Source organism: Rhipicephalus sanguineus, chromosome 3 (genome assembly GCF_013339695.2).
Source record: "Rhipicephalus sanguineus isolate Rsan-2018 chromosome 3, BIME_Rsan_1.4, whole genome shotgun sequence".
NCBI lineage: Eukaryota > Metazoa > Arthropoda > Arachnida > Ixodida > Ixodidae > Rhipicephalus > Rhipicephalus sanguineus.
In genome coordinates this window covers 200,140,837-200,158,566 of record NC_051178.1, presented here as the reverse complement: position 1 = coordinate 200,158,566, position 17,730 = coordinate 200,140,837, and the positions used below count along the sequence as shown (strand labels likewise).

The 17,730-nt window shown below is 47.4% G+C and overlaps 1 protein-coding gene across 1 annotated transcript in view; it reads left to right on the top strand.

Moving 5' to 3' along the window:
* Window positions 1-1,734, top strand: part of LOC119388093 (photoreceptor-specific nuclear receptor) — a 47,094-nt gene extending 45,360 nt beyond the window's left edge. The window contains exon 10 of the transcript XR_007415498.1: window positions 360-1,734. The gene's annotated coding sequence lies outside the window, so the exon portion shown is untranslated. The remainder of the gene's footprint in view (window positions 1-359) is intronic.
* Window positions 1,735-17,730: the final 15,996 nt, after the last annotated feature.

Sequence of the window (17,730 nt, the reverse complement as noted above, 5' to 3'; positions counted from 1 at the left end):
TTGAGTGAAGAAACCTCTTTTTATATAATTCAGGAAATAAGTGAGAAAACACTCAGTTTTGTGCTGCCTGTGGTACCACAGCGTTATTTAATGTCTGGCCAATAAGCATCGTTACTATAAGCAGGACGATGCGACGTCTCAGGTGGCTTTAGTCTAACCCTTGGAATGTTAAGCATCATTATTTGCTCAAGACCACTGCGGTGGAAGTAAAACGTGCTCCCTCCTCTCTCCATATATATGGCTACGCACCAGCATGGTAGTTTAGGAAACCGGTCGTTTATCCTCGTAGTTCATTTCCTCTCCGTTTGTTCTTTATCATCTCTTTCTAAGCGAATGACACCTCTTCACTTTCTACGCAGGCTGACGTGAATGTCCAGAGTTCCGGAAGGTCTGCTGCTCCACCGCGGAAAAGCGACAGGCCTGCGCCATCCTTCCTGTCCGCGTCTGGTCGTTCACCCACGGTTAGCGCAAGGTGTCAACCATATAGACGCACGCGGGATCCTGTACAGATCGTCCTTCATCTCTCCCCTGTGATTGCTACCTAGTCAAACATGTCTGCGGGTGGTTTCACGGACGTACTCGCACAGTACAAAGACCAAAGTGCATCCATCGCATTAACCCTTCCCCCCCCCCCTCCTCCTCCGCCTCCTCCTCCTCCAGCACTTGTTTTCTGGGCCACGTATGCCTCTCTTCCACGCCCTTTCCCTCTTTCCCAGTGCCACCAAGAAGACAATATGTGCCAAAGGGAACTGTTCATATGACGGAGTCACGGCGACCTCAGTCGCTAGCGACGTTCTTCTACCATGTTTTTCAGTCGGGAGAGAAACGACTGACTGACGCTATCGGAAAGTGTGGTTTCGTGTCAACAGATGGTCAACACATCAACCAAGTGTTCGCAGGTTCGCGCCGTAGGGCCTAGTGGATTAGAATGCGTACAGTCCCCAGGCGTCGCACAAACCCCGCACGACCGGGCGCCTGGGCGGGGGCCGCCTTTTTCGTTTATTAACCGGTGAAAGTTCGGCGGCCGGATTCGAACCACCGACCTTCTGAAGCCGAGGCCAACCCATAACGTCCCGGATAATAAATGCTCTTACAGCTGCTCCGTAGAAAAGAAAGAAGGGACACCCTCTCTGCCACCGTGGTCCCAAGTGCATGTAGTGTTTCTTTCGTTGACATCCCTGCAATAACTAAGACGAAACGCAATATTTTCATTAATCATTCGTTTTCATTGGTGCCAAGACTCACGTAACTCTATTCGTAACACTCTGTCAATCTGGGGAAAAAATTATAATTATGTTTGATACGTAGTCTCTCTTGTGGCTTGTTTGATTTGAAAAGTTGTTATACAACGCACTGCTTAACTGCAGATAAGAATCCGACCAACAGCGTGTATTTTGATAGGTGGTGGAGACTTACTGAACGCCTCTGTTATTGTGTATCAGATTCGGCTATCTGTGATTTAAATGGTTTTGCTGACATGTATCTCGATGGAGGTGGTTTAGTACTTCTGCTTTCTGTATTATCACCCGACGCTTCCCTTGCATGGGCTATGACGGTGAATCATGCCGTGTTACAGTATTACAGTCTCGTCAACGCTTCTTCGTTGCTTTCACTTTTTCTTGGTTGATCCTTCACCATGGCACGGAAAACGCCTACCGCAATCTGTTCTTACATAGTGTTCATTTTACAAAATCGTTGGCAGCTTGCCGATTAAAAGATTGTGTTCCAGAACAAGATTCTTCGAGTTTGGAGTCGCCGTTAATACAAGTACAGTGGACTCTCTCAAGACGAACTCGTTGAAGTTAAGCTTTCAGATATTCGGAACAAAAATTGAACATTTGGTCCTTTTTCCTATCCTGGCCAGTGCAAGAAGAATCCGCTTAATGCAATCTTCTATACATGCTGAACTTCAACAGAGCCACCCCTGACTCCTCGTTAACCTCAGCGAGAAGCCCGCATCGGCGAACTTGGAGGCTGCTGCACTGCTGACAAGCGAAAATTGAAACGACGCTTTTGTAGAGTAAAAGCTGTGCCAGCGTCGACAGGGACGTGGACACGATAAATAAACAATTTGAGCATGCTTTCGAGTTGGTATATACTAGCACCACTTGTAAACTATTAGTTGTATTTGCATGCTGATAATTGAGGAGAGGATACTGTTCGTTAGCTATAAGAACCAGCAACCAGCGCTGTTACCACGTGATGCATCTGACAGTGTCCTGAATACAACAGTGAGAGTGAACAGTGAGAGGGCTGAAACGTTTTTCATCAAGTAAAGTGGAAGGTCGGGTTTTGCGACAGCGCACTTTTATAAATGATATGGCAAGCAACTAATAACCTAAGCGTGCAATAAAGGTAGGCTTAGTATGAAGCTATGCCTACAAATGCTATAAACACTTACCCTTTGCCATCCGGCCTTTTGGCATTAACGCTGTTTAGTAATTGTCGTGGACATATGAGCACAGCAGTAGCATTGCCGCTTGATCTTTCACCAAAGAGGAGGGGGGGGGGGGGGATTGAGCGGCAGTGGCAGTATTATGTGGAGCTTTGTGGATTGCTTCCGTTAAAGGGACACTAAAGAGAAACAATGAATCGGTTTAGATCGATAAATTGTGCTCTGAGAACTCTAATGCCGTTAATTTCGCCGTCATAGGTTTATTAATAGAGGAGAAAATCAAGTTCAAAGTTTCATTTTTAAATTTCGCGCCGAAAGCTTCCCGCAGTGACGTCATGGATTTCAAAGTGTATTTATCGTATTTCGGCGCCATTGGCTCGACAAAATTACCCCAAACTTTGTATGTTAAGTCTATGGCCCCCTCAGAGGACAATGTACTTCATTTTTACCGAATACGAACTATGTAGTCCCTAGTAGGCGCCTTCAAAACATGTGACGTCACGGCAAATGGTGCGGAAACTTCAAGGTGGCGTCGCCACCCACATTTTGTTTTTCGCTATTTTATCGCTTACGAAAGCTCTGCTCGCCGTAACAATGGTACCGTTATAATCGTAATAAGATAATCTACCATCGAAGATCAACTTCCGGTTTCTCTTTAGTGTCCCTTTAAGGTGACCTTCTGATAATACATTGTCGTGGTCTCTTCGAGTCCGTCTTATCGGCAGTCTACTTTATTCCCCGCCATTTAAACGTGGCAGAACGACATATCTTGGATTACGTTGCAAATGCATGAAGAGGTACGAGCATGCAGTTTAAAATTCCGTGGTTTCGGAGCACCGGAACAAAGACGACTTCCAAGGCACCGCCTATAAGGGCCCCCAAGGCCATCCAACAAAATCTAACGAACTTAAGTCGTTTAGATTGCTTTAGAGAGTAACCGACTCAGACGGCTGGGTGTACACAAAGCGCAGGGTTTGCGACACAGCGACTCAAAACCAAGACTCTGTACATTTTTCAGTGTACGCATGGCAACTATAACATACAGTCACCAATTTCGGTTAACGATATTTGCAATACCATATTGATTCATGCACGCGCGTGTGGAGTGCATCCTAAGATTTCGTTCAGACAAACTGCATGTATTCTTCTACGCGATTTTCCCAGAGGAGCCATAATCTGCGCGACCTGTAAAGCTGGAACAAAATAGTAAAGGTGTGTTGTACCCCAAGGTGGTTTTATTATTAAATTGTAAATGTTACATACAGGATCTATACTGTGGATGAGGGAAGCCGTGATGCGCGCATGCCATGTTATTTTGACACGTATGGTGTTCTTTACGCACACATAACGAGAAAAGATGCCCAATATTTGTTGCTTTCACGAGTCGGTTCACTAATACAACCGACGTCACATACCAGCGCACATACACATTCCAGTTCGGATTATTGTAGATACGTCAACCCCGATCTTACGAGCGTAGCGATGTGGGCTTGCTGGTGCATAATGGAAAGGCAGTTTCTTAGCGCTGGTGTGGACGAGGACAAATAACTACATTACATAATCAGCGTCCATGTGTCTAGTGTCTCTTCCTATTTGTCCTCGTCCACACCAGCGCTAAGAAACTGCCTTCCCGATCTTACCTCAATATTCTCAAACACGTATATAGCATCCCAGTTCAGAAAAGGCTTTGGAAAGCGGTGGCAAAGCCTGAGAAAACATAATTCAGCAGATCCCACGCGCTGTGCATGGAAATCGGTTTTATGCGGAGCAGTCGGCGAGTAATTGTCTGTGCTGCATTTCTGACTTTCAGCTAAGCGTTACGAGGTGGATCGACGCGTTTTTGTAAATGGACGAGTCGTGTGCCCATCGTGGGCTTACCAGGCATGTCGACAACACTGACGCTTAAAGGGTAACTTATGGTCTGACGTAACGGCAGCACTCACTTTAGAGCACATACGTAAGTATTATAGAAACTAAGTGCACTTTGCGGTGCGATGATGTGAATATCATACGCAATTTTAACGCGATAGCGTTAAAGAGCTCGTATCGCAGAAATTGCGCTGTCGGCGTCGGGGCCGTTGGTTGTGAGCGAAAAATCATCATCATGTCCGTGACCGAAAAATCGAAAAAGCTGCAAATAAAATAAATAATAAAAATATTGGGTCCGAATGAGAATCGAACCCAGGCCGTCTGCGCGGCAAGCAGGTGTTCTACCACACAGCCACGCCTCTGCTTGGAGCTGCACTGAAAGTAACTTTCATGCTTCCCAAAAATACGCGTCCTGTATACAGGTGTCACAGTACGAGATGTAATATCGCAGTAATATTGCGTGGTACAAGTGTACATTGCCATAGGGCGTCACACCATGCCAATATCATAACGACTTCGTGGTTTAAAGACAGCCACCCATTACAAAAGGCGCACACATTAGTGCGCGTATTCCCTTAAGACCACGTAGTGGGTGCATCGCAACTTCGAAGAAGTTTCTCGCGCATAATTGCTCCTGGTTTAAAGCATGCTACCCATTACATAAGGCACACGCCTTAGTGGGCGCATTCTGTTAAACCCTCGTAGTGTTCGAACTGCGCAGTAGGAACAGAATATCGCTATCGCGTTCAGCTCTTAAAGGCGAAGCTTAAGCGTCCCCCAATTTTTCTTAGCGTTTATTCCTCCGGGGTCTAGCAACGCTTGAATATAGCTTGCTGCATCATAGGACTACAAATGTAATATTTATTAGACTACTATAAAAGCGGAGCCAACACTGGAGACACAACTGACGTTAATCCGACATAACGCCTGTATCGTAGGAGTACATATGTAATGTTTATTGCTTTGTTATAACATTACATAACCAGCACTGCAACCACAATTGACGTTGTACTGATATAACCCATACATAGGGTCTTGTTCCAAAGTATCAAGTCTCGGCGTGGCTCTGTGGTACAATACCTGACTGCCACGTAGAATGCTTGGGTTCGACTCCTGCTGGGATTCTGATTTTTATTCTTTGCAAACGGTGCGCTGTCGGTTTTTCTTACACGCTGTCGCATTTAAATTACGATTGTCTGTTCACGCCGTTCCTGGGTAGATATAAACTGTTAATCACCTGTGGCGCATACCCGTACAGCGCGGCCCGCGGTAAATGGGTATGTGCCACACGTGTCTGGAGGAAAGTGTTTGACGACGTAAGCGACGGCATTTTCATGTTATTCATATCATGACCAGACAGTCATATTCGTCAAATCCTCTTACCCTCCCAGGCCGATTTTGGTCTACACGAAGTTAACAAGACGATCACAAGAGCACCCAGACGTATGCGGATAGATAGATAGATAGATAGATAGATAGATAGATAGATAGATAGATAGATAGATAGATAGATAGATAGATAGATAGATAGATAGATAGATAGATAGATAGATAGATAGATAGATAGATAGATAGATAGATAGATATATAGATAGATGGAAACGCTCAAAGTGCCTGGCGTTCGCTAAGAAATGCTTCGCATTTAAAATACACGCACCAACACGTACGTACTTACCGCTTGCTTGGAGCCGGAAAACTCAACGTACACATGGTAACGATGTAGTGCTTTAAGTCGCAAATAACTTTGCAGTTAACACACGAGGTTACAATGGCACGTGCGCAGCGGTTATAAAATATAGTCTGCGTTCTCAGTTTTTTTCCCATATGAGGTGAAAAAGTGCCAGAGCAGAACAATATTGGTCCTGCTTTATACAGTTCAACACACACACACAAAAAAATAAATAAAACATGCTAAGTTCCTTGCGACTGCGTTGTGTTTTCCCGCTTCGTTACGTTCTCCGAGGGATGTGGAGTGTCGTCCGGCACAGCGGTACTTCGTAATTGCGTGTTAAACCATTTCGCCGTACACGTTTTCGCTCTTCTCATCGCAGTGTTCGCATTGCACCGAAAAGCATCGGCAAACACACCGATTTCCTTGAGAGGCTCGTTGCATAAGCGACTTCCTTCTCTCTCACCGCACTGCTGATAGCACCAAACAGCGTACAGGAGCTGCAAGCCAGTAAGGTCGGGCAGTCCAGGAATGGTCAACGGCTTGTCGTCTTTGGTCGCCTTCATGGCCGCAGAGACGGTGACCGCTAGGGCAATGACACGCTGCAAAATCACCATCTTCCCGTCTGCTGACTCCGTGTCGTTACTGTGATCCTGCTCGTTGAACATGCAGTCAGCGGCCACGCGCCAACGCGACGTGTTTTCCAGCGTCACGCACAGAACCTTGGCCATGGCGGACGCCATGAGCGAGCCCAGACTGGCGAGCTTTAGCACCACGGGCGCGCCGCTGTCGTAGGCCGGCAAGACGGCTACGTCCGGCCGAAGAATTATGTCGTTGGACACGCCATTGATTCGGTAATAGAGCAGGTCCGATGGCAGGGCGCCGGCCGTTCCCATCGACACGTGACTCCAGAGAGAAGTGCTCCGGCCGGTCATGAGTCGCTTCCAGTTCAAGAGCGGATCCGGCGTCATGTCCTCGTAAGTAGCGTAGTTCTCCTGCAGAGAGGGTTCCTGCGAGAGCGACAGGAGGTCGAAGACGTGTCCCGTATCGTTTGCGTAGGTACGCAGCATCTTGACGTTGGAGCGGAGCTGGTCGCCTTCGGCGAACAATTCGTCGTACGATCCGCGCACCATTTTTAATAGTTCTCTTATATCATTCTTCACGTTTGCGGTGAACATCTTTGCGACGTACGGCGCGAAAAAAGCGTAGCTGGCCGTTTGCTCCAATATGGCGAAGCAGAAGCGGTATTGGCTCTTCAGCGCTTCCGCGTACGTTGGAAACTCTCTGATGATCCAAGGTGCGTACAGCCTCCTCGTCAGGATTTCTACCACGTACCACCTATAATAGGCTTGCGCGTCTGTGTTGCTGAAATCGTGAGGCAGCTGCATGAATTTCCTGAAAATTGAGACGGAATCAACGTAAAACCTGAGGGAATCACTGCGGTTGAAGTACGTGTTGAGAATGCTCGTCCACTGTTGCTGTGAGACACCTCGAATCGCGCCCTGTATGGTAGTCTCGTTCCAACCGGCAAACTCGTTTGACGAGTTGTGTGAGTCCCAACTTATTACCCAAGCCGCGACAATGTTGTCGTCCATAGTCTTCCACTTCTCGTACTTCAGGCGAGGAAGTTTGTTTTGCTCGAATGTTGCCTGGAACATCTCGTAATCCTTTTTAAGCTCGTCGTAGAAGCCAGGTTTCTGCCTCCTGAGGCCATACTCCTTCAGCGACTCGCTGGGAGCCATGCGCAGGGTGATTCCCCGGTGCGCGGGCCGGACGTACGTGAATTTCACAGGAGCGGCGATGCGCCACCTGAAGTGCAGGTAGAACGTCGCGTTCAGAGCGTCTACTGGCCCCGTCCAGCCAGGTGGCGAGTAAAAGCCGGCTTCCTCGAGGATCTGCACGAGTGTGGTGAGGTTGGTGTTGTTCTTGGCGACGATGTCCTCGCACGCCTTGTAGGCCAGCGCGGCCTTCTGTACCGGTGACTGTCCCGACGGGGGCACATCTACGGCCCGACTAAGCTCGGCAACGTCACCGACGAGTTTTTCGAAAAGCACGTCACCCTGGCTTCCCTGCAAATGAACCACAGTGCAGTAAAAATTATTGCGCGAACTATAACGAGCAGGCGATTATCGTACCCAACTGATGAAGCGTTACCCAGTGTATATTTTGCAAGTATACGGAGACGCACAGCCAGTTTACCAACGAAGGTGGCGCCCACGTATGCTTCTATAGCGGTGGTGACAACATACGGGAATCATAAAGAGTGCCAGAAAAAACTAAGAAGCGTCTCAATCCTCTAGCGATGAGAATTCTCATCTTTATTCACATCGCGCACGGTTGCAACACGACCAATTACAGGTTTACTTAATGACCGTTGTACGTCGACAAAAGAGAGACTGCAGCGACGCGATGGCCGTGGAACAAAACAAGATCGACGCGTGTTTCATTTTCTGTCACTTTGTCGTTTCCACATCTCTTCAACAAAGCCAGAGAAATTCGCGTCGAGGACATAGCTTTCACAACCATAACGCAAACGGTCGATCACGGAAGTACGATGAAGGAGCTCGTGTGTGCAATTTTGTTCGCATACAACCGATGAGCTCAGTACAAAATGACATAAGAATACACCGAGCGCATTGTGTATAACGATCAACGCCGTCATAGAAAGCGGGTAACATCTCCACAAGTGTTCGTTCCCACAAGTGAAATTTCCGTGTACTTGCATAGGTTGATGCTGATGATGCTCGGCAATAAGGTATAGTTACCAGCGAAGTACAATCTAAACACCTGCTTCAGTGACCGGCATCATGACAAGGTTAGATAAAATTAACTTCACGATGTGCCACATGTCCGCTCACGCATTGCAGAATCGTGCTTTAATCCCAATTCGTCCAATGAGACTTAATTTCCTATGAAACGCAGCCTTTTTTTTCTCCGAGAAAGTGACAACTAAAATAGCCGTCACATCACGAGCCGCGAGTGAAATCGCGGTGCGGTATGCGACTTACCGCGAACTTCCAGCCTCCGCAGATGTGCTGGTAGAAGTTGTCGCAGGGTTTCACGTCCGGCGAGAGGCTGTCGAGCAGTAGTCTGGCAACCTCCATGCAATGCGGAGTCTCGCAAATCCCCGTGGTGACGCCGCCCTTAGGGGCACCAGAACCTCGCAGGAGCATCATGATGACCAGCAACCCGATGACCACCACGAATACCGCCACTCCGATGATGACTAGCTTGCTCCGATGCGGCTCGGGCGGTGGAGCGGTCTGTAGAATCTGCTCGGCCGGACGGAACGACGCCTCGTCGATAGCTTCCAACATCGGAACCACCTCCTTGCTACTCAAGCGCGGTGTGTCATCACTTTTCGCTGCGCGCCCTGCACCCTTGCTGCCCTTTGCGGAGCCTGGCGTACTTGTGCTGCCCTTTGTAGAGCCTGGCGCACTCTTGCTGCTTTTTGTGGAGCCTGACGGCGCACTCTTGCTGTCTTTTGTAGAGCCTGGCGCGCTCTTCCTATCTTTTGTAGAGCCTGGCGCACTCTTGCTGTCCTTTGCGGAGCCTTGTGCACTCTTGTTGTCCTTTGCGGAGCCTTGTGCACTCTTGCTGTCCTTTGCGGAGCCTTGTGCACTCTTGCTGTCCTTTGCGGAGCCTTGTGCACTCTTGTTGTCCTTTGCGGAGCCTTGTGCACTCTTGCTGTCCTTTGCGGAGCCTTGTGCACTCTTGCTGTCCTTTGCGGAGCCTTGTGCACTCTTGCTGTTCTTTGCGGAGCCTTGTGCAATCTTGCTGTCCTTTGCGGAGCCTTGTGCCCTCTTGTCGCTTTTCAACGACCGTTGCGCGGCCGCACCTTCTTTCGGCGGCGTCGCTGTCTTGCCAGGAGCCGGAAGTGCTGCCGCCGCAGAGCTCTTTGTGTGTGCCAAAGGGGCCAACGATTTGTCCAGTTCCTCCAAGGGGTGCCGCTTCGCCACGACGAGTTGGTCCTGATCCGCAGTCGGCCAGGGACGATCGCCTTCGCTTGCCGGAGGCAAGTGCTCGATCGCCGGTGTCTCCACAGACTGATGTCGAGACTCCAAAGCGGGTCTCTCCTCCGTCGGATTGGGCAGCGCGGGTTTTTCCTGCTTTTCAGGGGTTTTGCCTCCCGATGGCCGCGGGACGGGCGGCCCTTTTTCGTCATTGAACTTCTGTGGGCCACCTTGATGAAGGACCTCAGTCATGGTAGCGCTGCAAAAAAAATGAATTCATAAAAACTTCAGCCGTGTACTTTATTTCTTTCCTTATCGCCTCATTTACTAAAATCTTAAATTCTGTGTTCATATATATGTTTATTGTGATGCAAAGTATGAAGCCGCTGCGTGTAGCGAGAACGGTTGAAATTTCACACAGAAGACAAAGCGTTATTCTGTTCGAAGGGGCCGCACACACGTACGAATGCCCAGCACTGCAACACGCACTACTTAGAAGAAGCCCACACTTTTTCAAGTAATCATCAAACGACCTCACTATCGGAGTTTATTTCCTCACGAATCGATTGTCGCAAAAGCGTTTTTTAAACGGGGATTTGCGGCACGCTTTAAGCGCGCTCTCTCTCTCTCTCTCCTTTCGTCCTAATGGGCACGCTGGAAGCTACGCAGGAAGGGGGGGGGGGATGACAAAGGGGCAAGAAGCTACGGCAAAGTACGTCATGACCTTGAGCACTTTTCTTCCGGCGTGATCACGAGCCTGCTAGATCACTTATATATTGCGCAATTCTATAGTACCACAGAGCGCGGCGCGGGTACGTGATGGCCCCCCGTGGCTGCCGCGGTAACTATGCAGCGCACGAATGCTCAAATTAGCCTATATATGGCCGTGTCTGCCCGCCTATAACGTAGTCGGGCCAGTCTATGACGGAACTTGCTGAGAAAAATGAGCGATTTCTAGCTGTCTTTGAAAGATCATTCTAGATTCCTTGCCGTGTGCCATGCTATATTTGGCTCATGTGTTCAAACTTCCCACTACCAATGTTCGAAAAACGTTGCAGCCTGCAAGGCCCCTTTAAATGTCACCGGCGACACGTAGGAAGGAGTCAAATGAGGAAAGAGCACAAATGAGGAAATATCGCGCTGTTGAAACCAAAATGTATCGGCCTAACAAGTGACAGCCGCGTCATATAGGCTTATTGCTAGGCGATTCAGCGGGCCTGAAGCACAGAAAAGGCCGCAATAGATCATGAGAGAAGGCAGGGAAGGAACTTCGATGGCGGATGCTTGCCAAGGCTAACGGTAAAGTATTTGCGGACGAACGGATGAATGCTATGAGCATAGGCGTGCGCAGGGTTCCCCATCAGGGGGGGCAAAGGTTCATTGCAGCGCCCCTCCCCCCCAACATACTAAGTCAATGTATGGGGCAGATTTTGAGCCCCCCCCCCTTCTTAGGTGACTAGAAGGGTCAATGTATGGGGCAGATTTTGCGCCCCCCCCCTCTTAGGTAATTGAGGGGGGCGGGCGCCCCCCCCCCCTTCCCTGTGCGCACGCCTATGGCTATGAGCACCCCTTTAGTATGGGAAGGTGGCCTGTGCGAGTCACCACGCTCTATTTTTAATTCCTAATGTCTCGTTTGCCTTAACTGAATAATTCTTAACCATATCCTAATTTTCTCCGTTTTACGGTATAGTAACGTTGGTCCTCATGCTATTTTGTTTTTTTTTCCTTCTCACTTACTTTTCCAGCACCAATCTGCCAACCGTCTTTTACTGATCTCTATCGCTGATCTCTATCGCGGACATGTTCATTTTTCCCGTGCTCTCTCTAAAACTCAAGGCGAGGCTATAGTTTCAAAACATACAACCGCACATGGATATATTTACATTCAATTAGAACATTTTCAGCCGTTTCCCTATAGCTTTCCCGTATAGCATGTGTAAGCCTCTCCTTCATAGGCGTGTGCCGGATTTTCCATCAGGAATGGGGGAGGAGGGCAAGTGTCAACAACCCCCCCCCCCCCTCCCCCCACGTTGGTTGAGTCCGAAATACAACTTTGCCATGGATACAAAAATGAAAGTGATGCAGTGACATGCTTCTCAAAGCGGCCTGTCTTTTGTTCCCGGGTTTTCGGGGGTAAATGTGGGAAGCCGAGTTCCTGGAATTTAACATATCAGGGGTGCCCGGCTGCTATTATCGTCAGAAACTTTCATAGCAATTGCACTGGACTTTAATACAACGACGAGACTGGTCCGACTGGGTAAATGTATAGGGCAGACTTGGCGCTTTAGGGAGCAAAGCATGGACCTCGCTCCCAACGGCATGAGAAAATCGAACACGGCTCCTATTTCCCAGTACTGAAGGCCCAAAGTAAGGAACCATGCCTGAACGCACAAAGCAAACGAGAGCGGCTGTACAGCCTAGTAATTATAGCGTATAGCCCGACGGAGAGGGTTGCATGCGACTTGGGAGAAGGAGTCACTTTTTCCGTGGACTCGTGGAAGGCATTGGATACAGGAGGCAAGTGCGCACACGTACCTTTAAAAGCCTTGGACGTTGAAAGCGTTGAAAGTCGCTTCGCTGGTCGGGTACTCAGTCGCAGCTCGCTCGGTCAATCTCGAACAATCCGCTTCCGCGTCGACCGATGCCACTAGCACGAGAACGAGCATGAACGTCTTGTCTTGTCTTGTCGCCTAGATCTTGGCACATACCCACAAGGGGGATTGGCCACACTGTACTTTATAATGTAAATGGTTTACACAACGCTGGCTAAAAAATAAAAAGGAGAGAAATTAGATAAGAACTATAATAACATTCCTTAAAGAAAAAAAAAAAGGTGAAAGGGGCAGAAGCTTTCGATAAACCATAATATAAAAACAAATTAGCAAAAATAAAGAAGGGGATCAAAGAATTGGATGTAACTTGCGGTACCACTAGCAGCGTATCCTTCCAGTTGCCTGAATGAATTTATGTAGCGTTGACAGAATAACACTGCGGCCCGCACCCAACTGATTGGCTCCAAACGATAAAAGGGTGGGTGTATCAACTGCCAATCCGAGCATGCCAATCGGTCTCTCAAGAATTAGTCGGCGCAGTGAGGCGAAACGGCGGCATGTGAGAAGAAAGTGATCTATTGTTTCCGGTTCATTACAAACTGCACATAGGTTAGTTAATGAAAATCCTGATTTGTGGAGATAATAATTTAACCGAGGAACTCTACAGCGAAAGCTTGTTAGGGTCACTTCACATTGACGGGAAAGGCAGTTTGCGGTGTTCCATGTGAATTGCAAGTGCCGAAATTCTTCAGATTGTAGGAGCGATGTTTCATTGATTTTTAAGATTAATAGGCGTTTGAATCGTTCAGCAGTAATAAAAGAAAACTGTGGAGCTACTAGTACCACCGGGAAATTTAACGATGCCGAAGCGAGCGAGTCAGCGGTTTCATTTAGTGCAATTCCAGCATGCCCGGGGACCCAAAGAAACCGAACTTCTGATAGGCTACGCGGTACAAGAGACCAAAATATCCTGAGAAGAGGAGACTGCTTTGCGGACGTTAAATGTGTACAAACAGATAAAGCATCCGAAATAATAATAGCTTTTGATTGCTGAGAATTTAGTTTCCGAAGAGCCAATGTAATAGCCAGGAATTCTGCAAGATAAATTGGCGTGAAGTCAGGCAAACGGAGCGCAAAAGACCAATTAAGCTGATGAGAAAAAATGCCTACTCCAGCCTTCTGAAGATTTTGCGTTGCATCCGTCGAAATTACCACATAATGAGGAAAATGACTGAGATGGTCTTGAAGGAGGCCCTCCAGAACATGCTTTGGAAGTAATTTAGCATTTTTTGGAAAAATGTCATCGAAAATTAAGTCAACTGGCATCGAACATAGGGTTTGGGGAGTTAAATGCTGAAGGGAAACGTGAAGATTAGACAACAGAGACTCGACGAAAATGACTTGGGGTCTTTGATAACGAGGCCACGGGCGCCTAAAGAAAGAATCTGGAGATTTGATGAAAAGTGTCTGTGAACGGGAGAGGGGCGCATCGTAGAGTTTTAAAAATGTTTGCACGGTCAGCTGTCGAAATCTTGCATCAAGCGGAATGATTCGAGCTTCCAAATAAAGCACGCTGTTCGCAACACATCTAGGTAGTCCGAGACACAGCCGCAGAGCTTGCCTTTCTAACAATATAAGAGGTCTTAATTTGTATTCTGCACTTCCGGAAAACAGAACGCAACCAAACTCCAGAATTGGGCGTACATAAAGTTTGTATATTATAAGTAACGTCTCCCTGCGCATCCCTGAATTCTTATTGCAAAACCGGCGTAGCAATCCTAAGGCGCTTTCTGCTTTACGGGTGTTTGATTCTATTTGTTGCTGCCAATTTAACTTTTCCACATAAAGAATGCCTAGATATTTTAGTGCCGCTACTTGTGGAATCGGTTCATTTCGATAATGCAGTGAAAGAAATACGGGAACGGATAGCGGAAATACAAGCAGAGCACATTTGCTAACATTAAGCGAAAAAGACAGCCCGTCAAGCCATACCTCAAGCTCACTCAAGTACGACTGTAAGATTTGATACAGAGTATTGATATCTCGGGATGACGAGAAAAAAGCAATATCATCAGCGTAGACGTAAAGAGGAACATTTTTATGAACTGGAATTGATGATAATAAGATATTAAATAAAAGAGGTGACAAAACTGATCCTTGCGGAACACCTCTTGTTTGCTTATATGAGGCAGAAGTAATTCCCTCGTGGCAACAAAAGAATTGTCTCTCAAAAAGAAACTCCTGAACCCAAGATATAATGTACTTAGGCACATCACAGTCCACTAATCTTGAGATCAATATACTGTGTTCCACGCTATCGTAGGCTTTTGCAATATCTAATGTGACTAATGCAGAAAGCTCACCAGATACTTTTGCAAGGCGAATTCGGCTTTCCAAATCAACATGAGCCGACCATATAGAGCACCCCTGTCTAAATCCTACTTGCCTTGGCGAAAGGATACCCTGACGATTGATGAAATCACTGAGCCTGCTATGAAGAATTTTTTCAATTATTTTAACTAAATTTGAAGTAAGCGAAATTGGCCGAATGTTATCCAGTACATATCCGAGGCTTTGATTTTTTCGCAGCAACACAACTTTAGCAATTTTCCATGCGCTTGGAATCCATGTGTGCTGTAAGGAGCAGTTAACAATATTCAAAAGCTCAACGGGGTGGGAATTAAATATCAGTTTAATCATAGAGTTTGTAATCTGATCCGGACCGGGAGCCGCTTGGTTTACAGTTAGTATGACATCTGCCAATTCCTCCATAGTGACTTCCCGAAAGTCCGAGGTTGAGCTTTTGAATGCCAAAGGTCTCAAGCATAACGAAGCAAAACGCGCTTCAAGTCCTTTCGCGATATCCTCTAACAAATCGGTTGCCTCTTTAGGCGACAGCACTACTGAATGCGAATACGCTGGTACCTGTGTAGATTTTTTGTTCCGTAAAAATCTGTACAGAGCAGATCTTTTATCAGGTTTCGATAAATGCGAATGTAAGTCTGATTTGTGTTTATCTTTAGCTGTAGCGACTGTACGCTTAAACAATGCTGCGTGGAATTTATAGTCAACCCAATTTTTCGGCGTATGGTTGTGGCGTAAACGTTTCCAAGCAGCTTTACGTCGCCTATACGCAAGCGTGCAGTCTTCATTCCACCAAGCCGAACTTGACGGTGTGCTGCCATATTTAACAGAAAACTCTGCCGGCTGAACAGAGTCACTTAGACTCGCTACTACTGAAGCAGCTCGTTGCTGTCCGACACGTCCTCCCAATGACGAAAGCGCAGAATTTAAAACAGTTTTATAAATTTTATAGTTTATGAATCGTTGTTGCCGGATACCAGAGGTGAGGTGTGGTAGCATTATTTCATAGGTAATCGGTACATGATCACTACTCGTCCCATTATCAAACGTTTCCCACGATGAAATTATAAACTGGCCACACGAAAAAGTCAGATCTAATGTTGATGAGCTTATCCCGCGTAGAAAGGTAACTTGCCCAGAGTTATGGCAACGAAAATTATTATCCTGTAACCAATTCCACAATCGTTTGCCGCAACCATCTGTTTTAAACCCCCAAGAAGTGTGATGCGAGTTAAAATCCCCTGCCAATAAAATTGAATTTGAAGGAGAATTCTTGATGACACATTCTAGGTGATCTGTGCGTCTTACTCCATTTGGAAAGTACGCATTGATCACTGTAATCCTGTAGGAGTCAGGTAACAAACAATCTATTGCTAACAGTTCACAATCCGGACAAATATGTTCAAAAGTTACAGTAACATTATGACACATTTTTGAAGAGATTAGGGCCAACAATCCACCTCCTCTACCTGGCCGATCCAGTCTAAAAGTTCGAAAATTATTCAGAGTAAATTTTTGGTTTACTGAAAGCCAAGACTCTTGAAGTAAAATTATATTAGGATTTGTTTGCTGTATGATATAAATAAGATCTGTGTAAGCGGAAGATACGGAACGACAATTCCACTGGAGAACTTTTACAGGCGCTATGGTGGACTTAATATAGTTGACTCAACCGCAGAACGCAAAACGTCCTGCTCGTTGTTGCTATCAGTAGTACCTTTTTTAGGTTTCGACATTGGCGAACTGGTTGGAGACAATGGAGCACTGCGTCGTTTATGAGTGATATTACCAAGCCTCATGTCACCAAATGACCCACTGGGCCCCGCAGGGGCCGGTGACTGAGAGCTGACGAGCTTTTCTGGGGGAATATCTTCTTGACACCGATTGTTTTGTTCATTGTCGAGGTGCCCAGCTTCACCCTGAACCGTGGTAGTGTGTGCACCGAAGGAGGGAATAAGGCTGTTTAACCTGGCGGCGAGCATCTCGGTCAGACCTTCAGCAAAGGTGTTGAAAAGCCGTTCCACAATCATCGGCATGGCTTTATCTATCGCTGCCGACACTGCGGAAGCGACCGTCGCTTCAATGGACCCACACTGGCGTGCCGTAGCAGCGGCGTACCCCACTTCGCGCTCTTTAATGAAGGATGTTGCCTCAGACCGAGAACAACGGCGTTTCTCCACAATATCTAGAATTTGTGTTTCACGTTCACGAGCTGGGCAGCTATTGTCCGTGGCTGTATGAGCTCCATCACATAGGCAACACCTGCAGTTGTCTACCTGACAATCTGCTGCGGCATGTGCCCCACCGCATTTCGCACATCTCAATGAGGACCTGCAAGCGTTGGCACTATGTCCAAATCGCCAGCAGTTACGGCACTGCAGTGGGCGAGGTGTCAATGCCTCTACACGGAACAGATAAGGCCAGGCCTTCAGCTCAGTGGGGCGTGTGAGACCGGCAAAGGTAACGATGACGCTTTCAGTAGGGACTCGCGTATCACCTACAGGTCTGGTGCATCTGTAGACAGATATCACTCCAGCCGGAGAGACCATCTTTAAGAATGCTTCAGGACTAATGTTAGTTGGAACACCGCGAACAATGCCCTTCACGCAAGCAAGATGAGGGGGGATAAAAGCGCGAACAGCAATGAACGCAAATCTCGTGGAGGCCAGTAAGTCCGTTAAGCATTGAAGATTTGAAGACCTACATAGTATGCCAGTCTTGCCGAAGCGCCTCACCTCCGAGATGTCCAGAAAATGCCCGGTTATGTTGCGAAGCTCTTCTTGAAACACCTCCGTTTCACTCAACCGAATGGTTCCACCATCAGTGGGCACAAGCGCGACAGGCAAACTGCTTACGCCGTTCTTGAGGAAACACTCCAGTGGTACCGAGTCAGCAGGGCGACTGGCCGACCAGGGCGAGCCCTGGCCG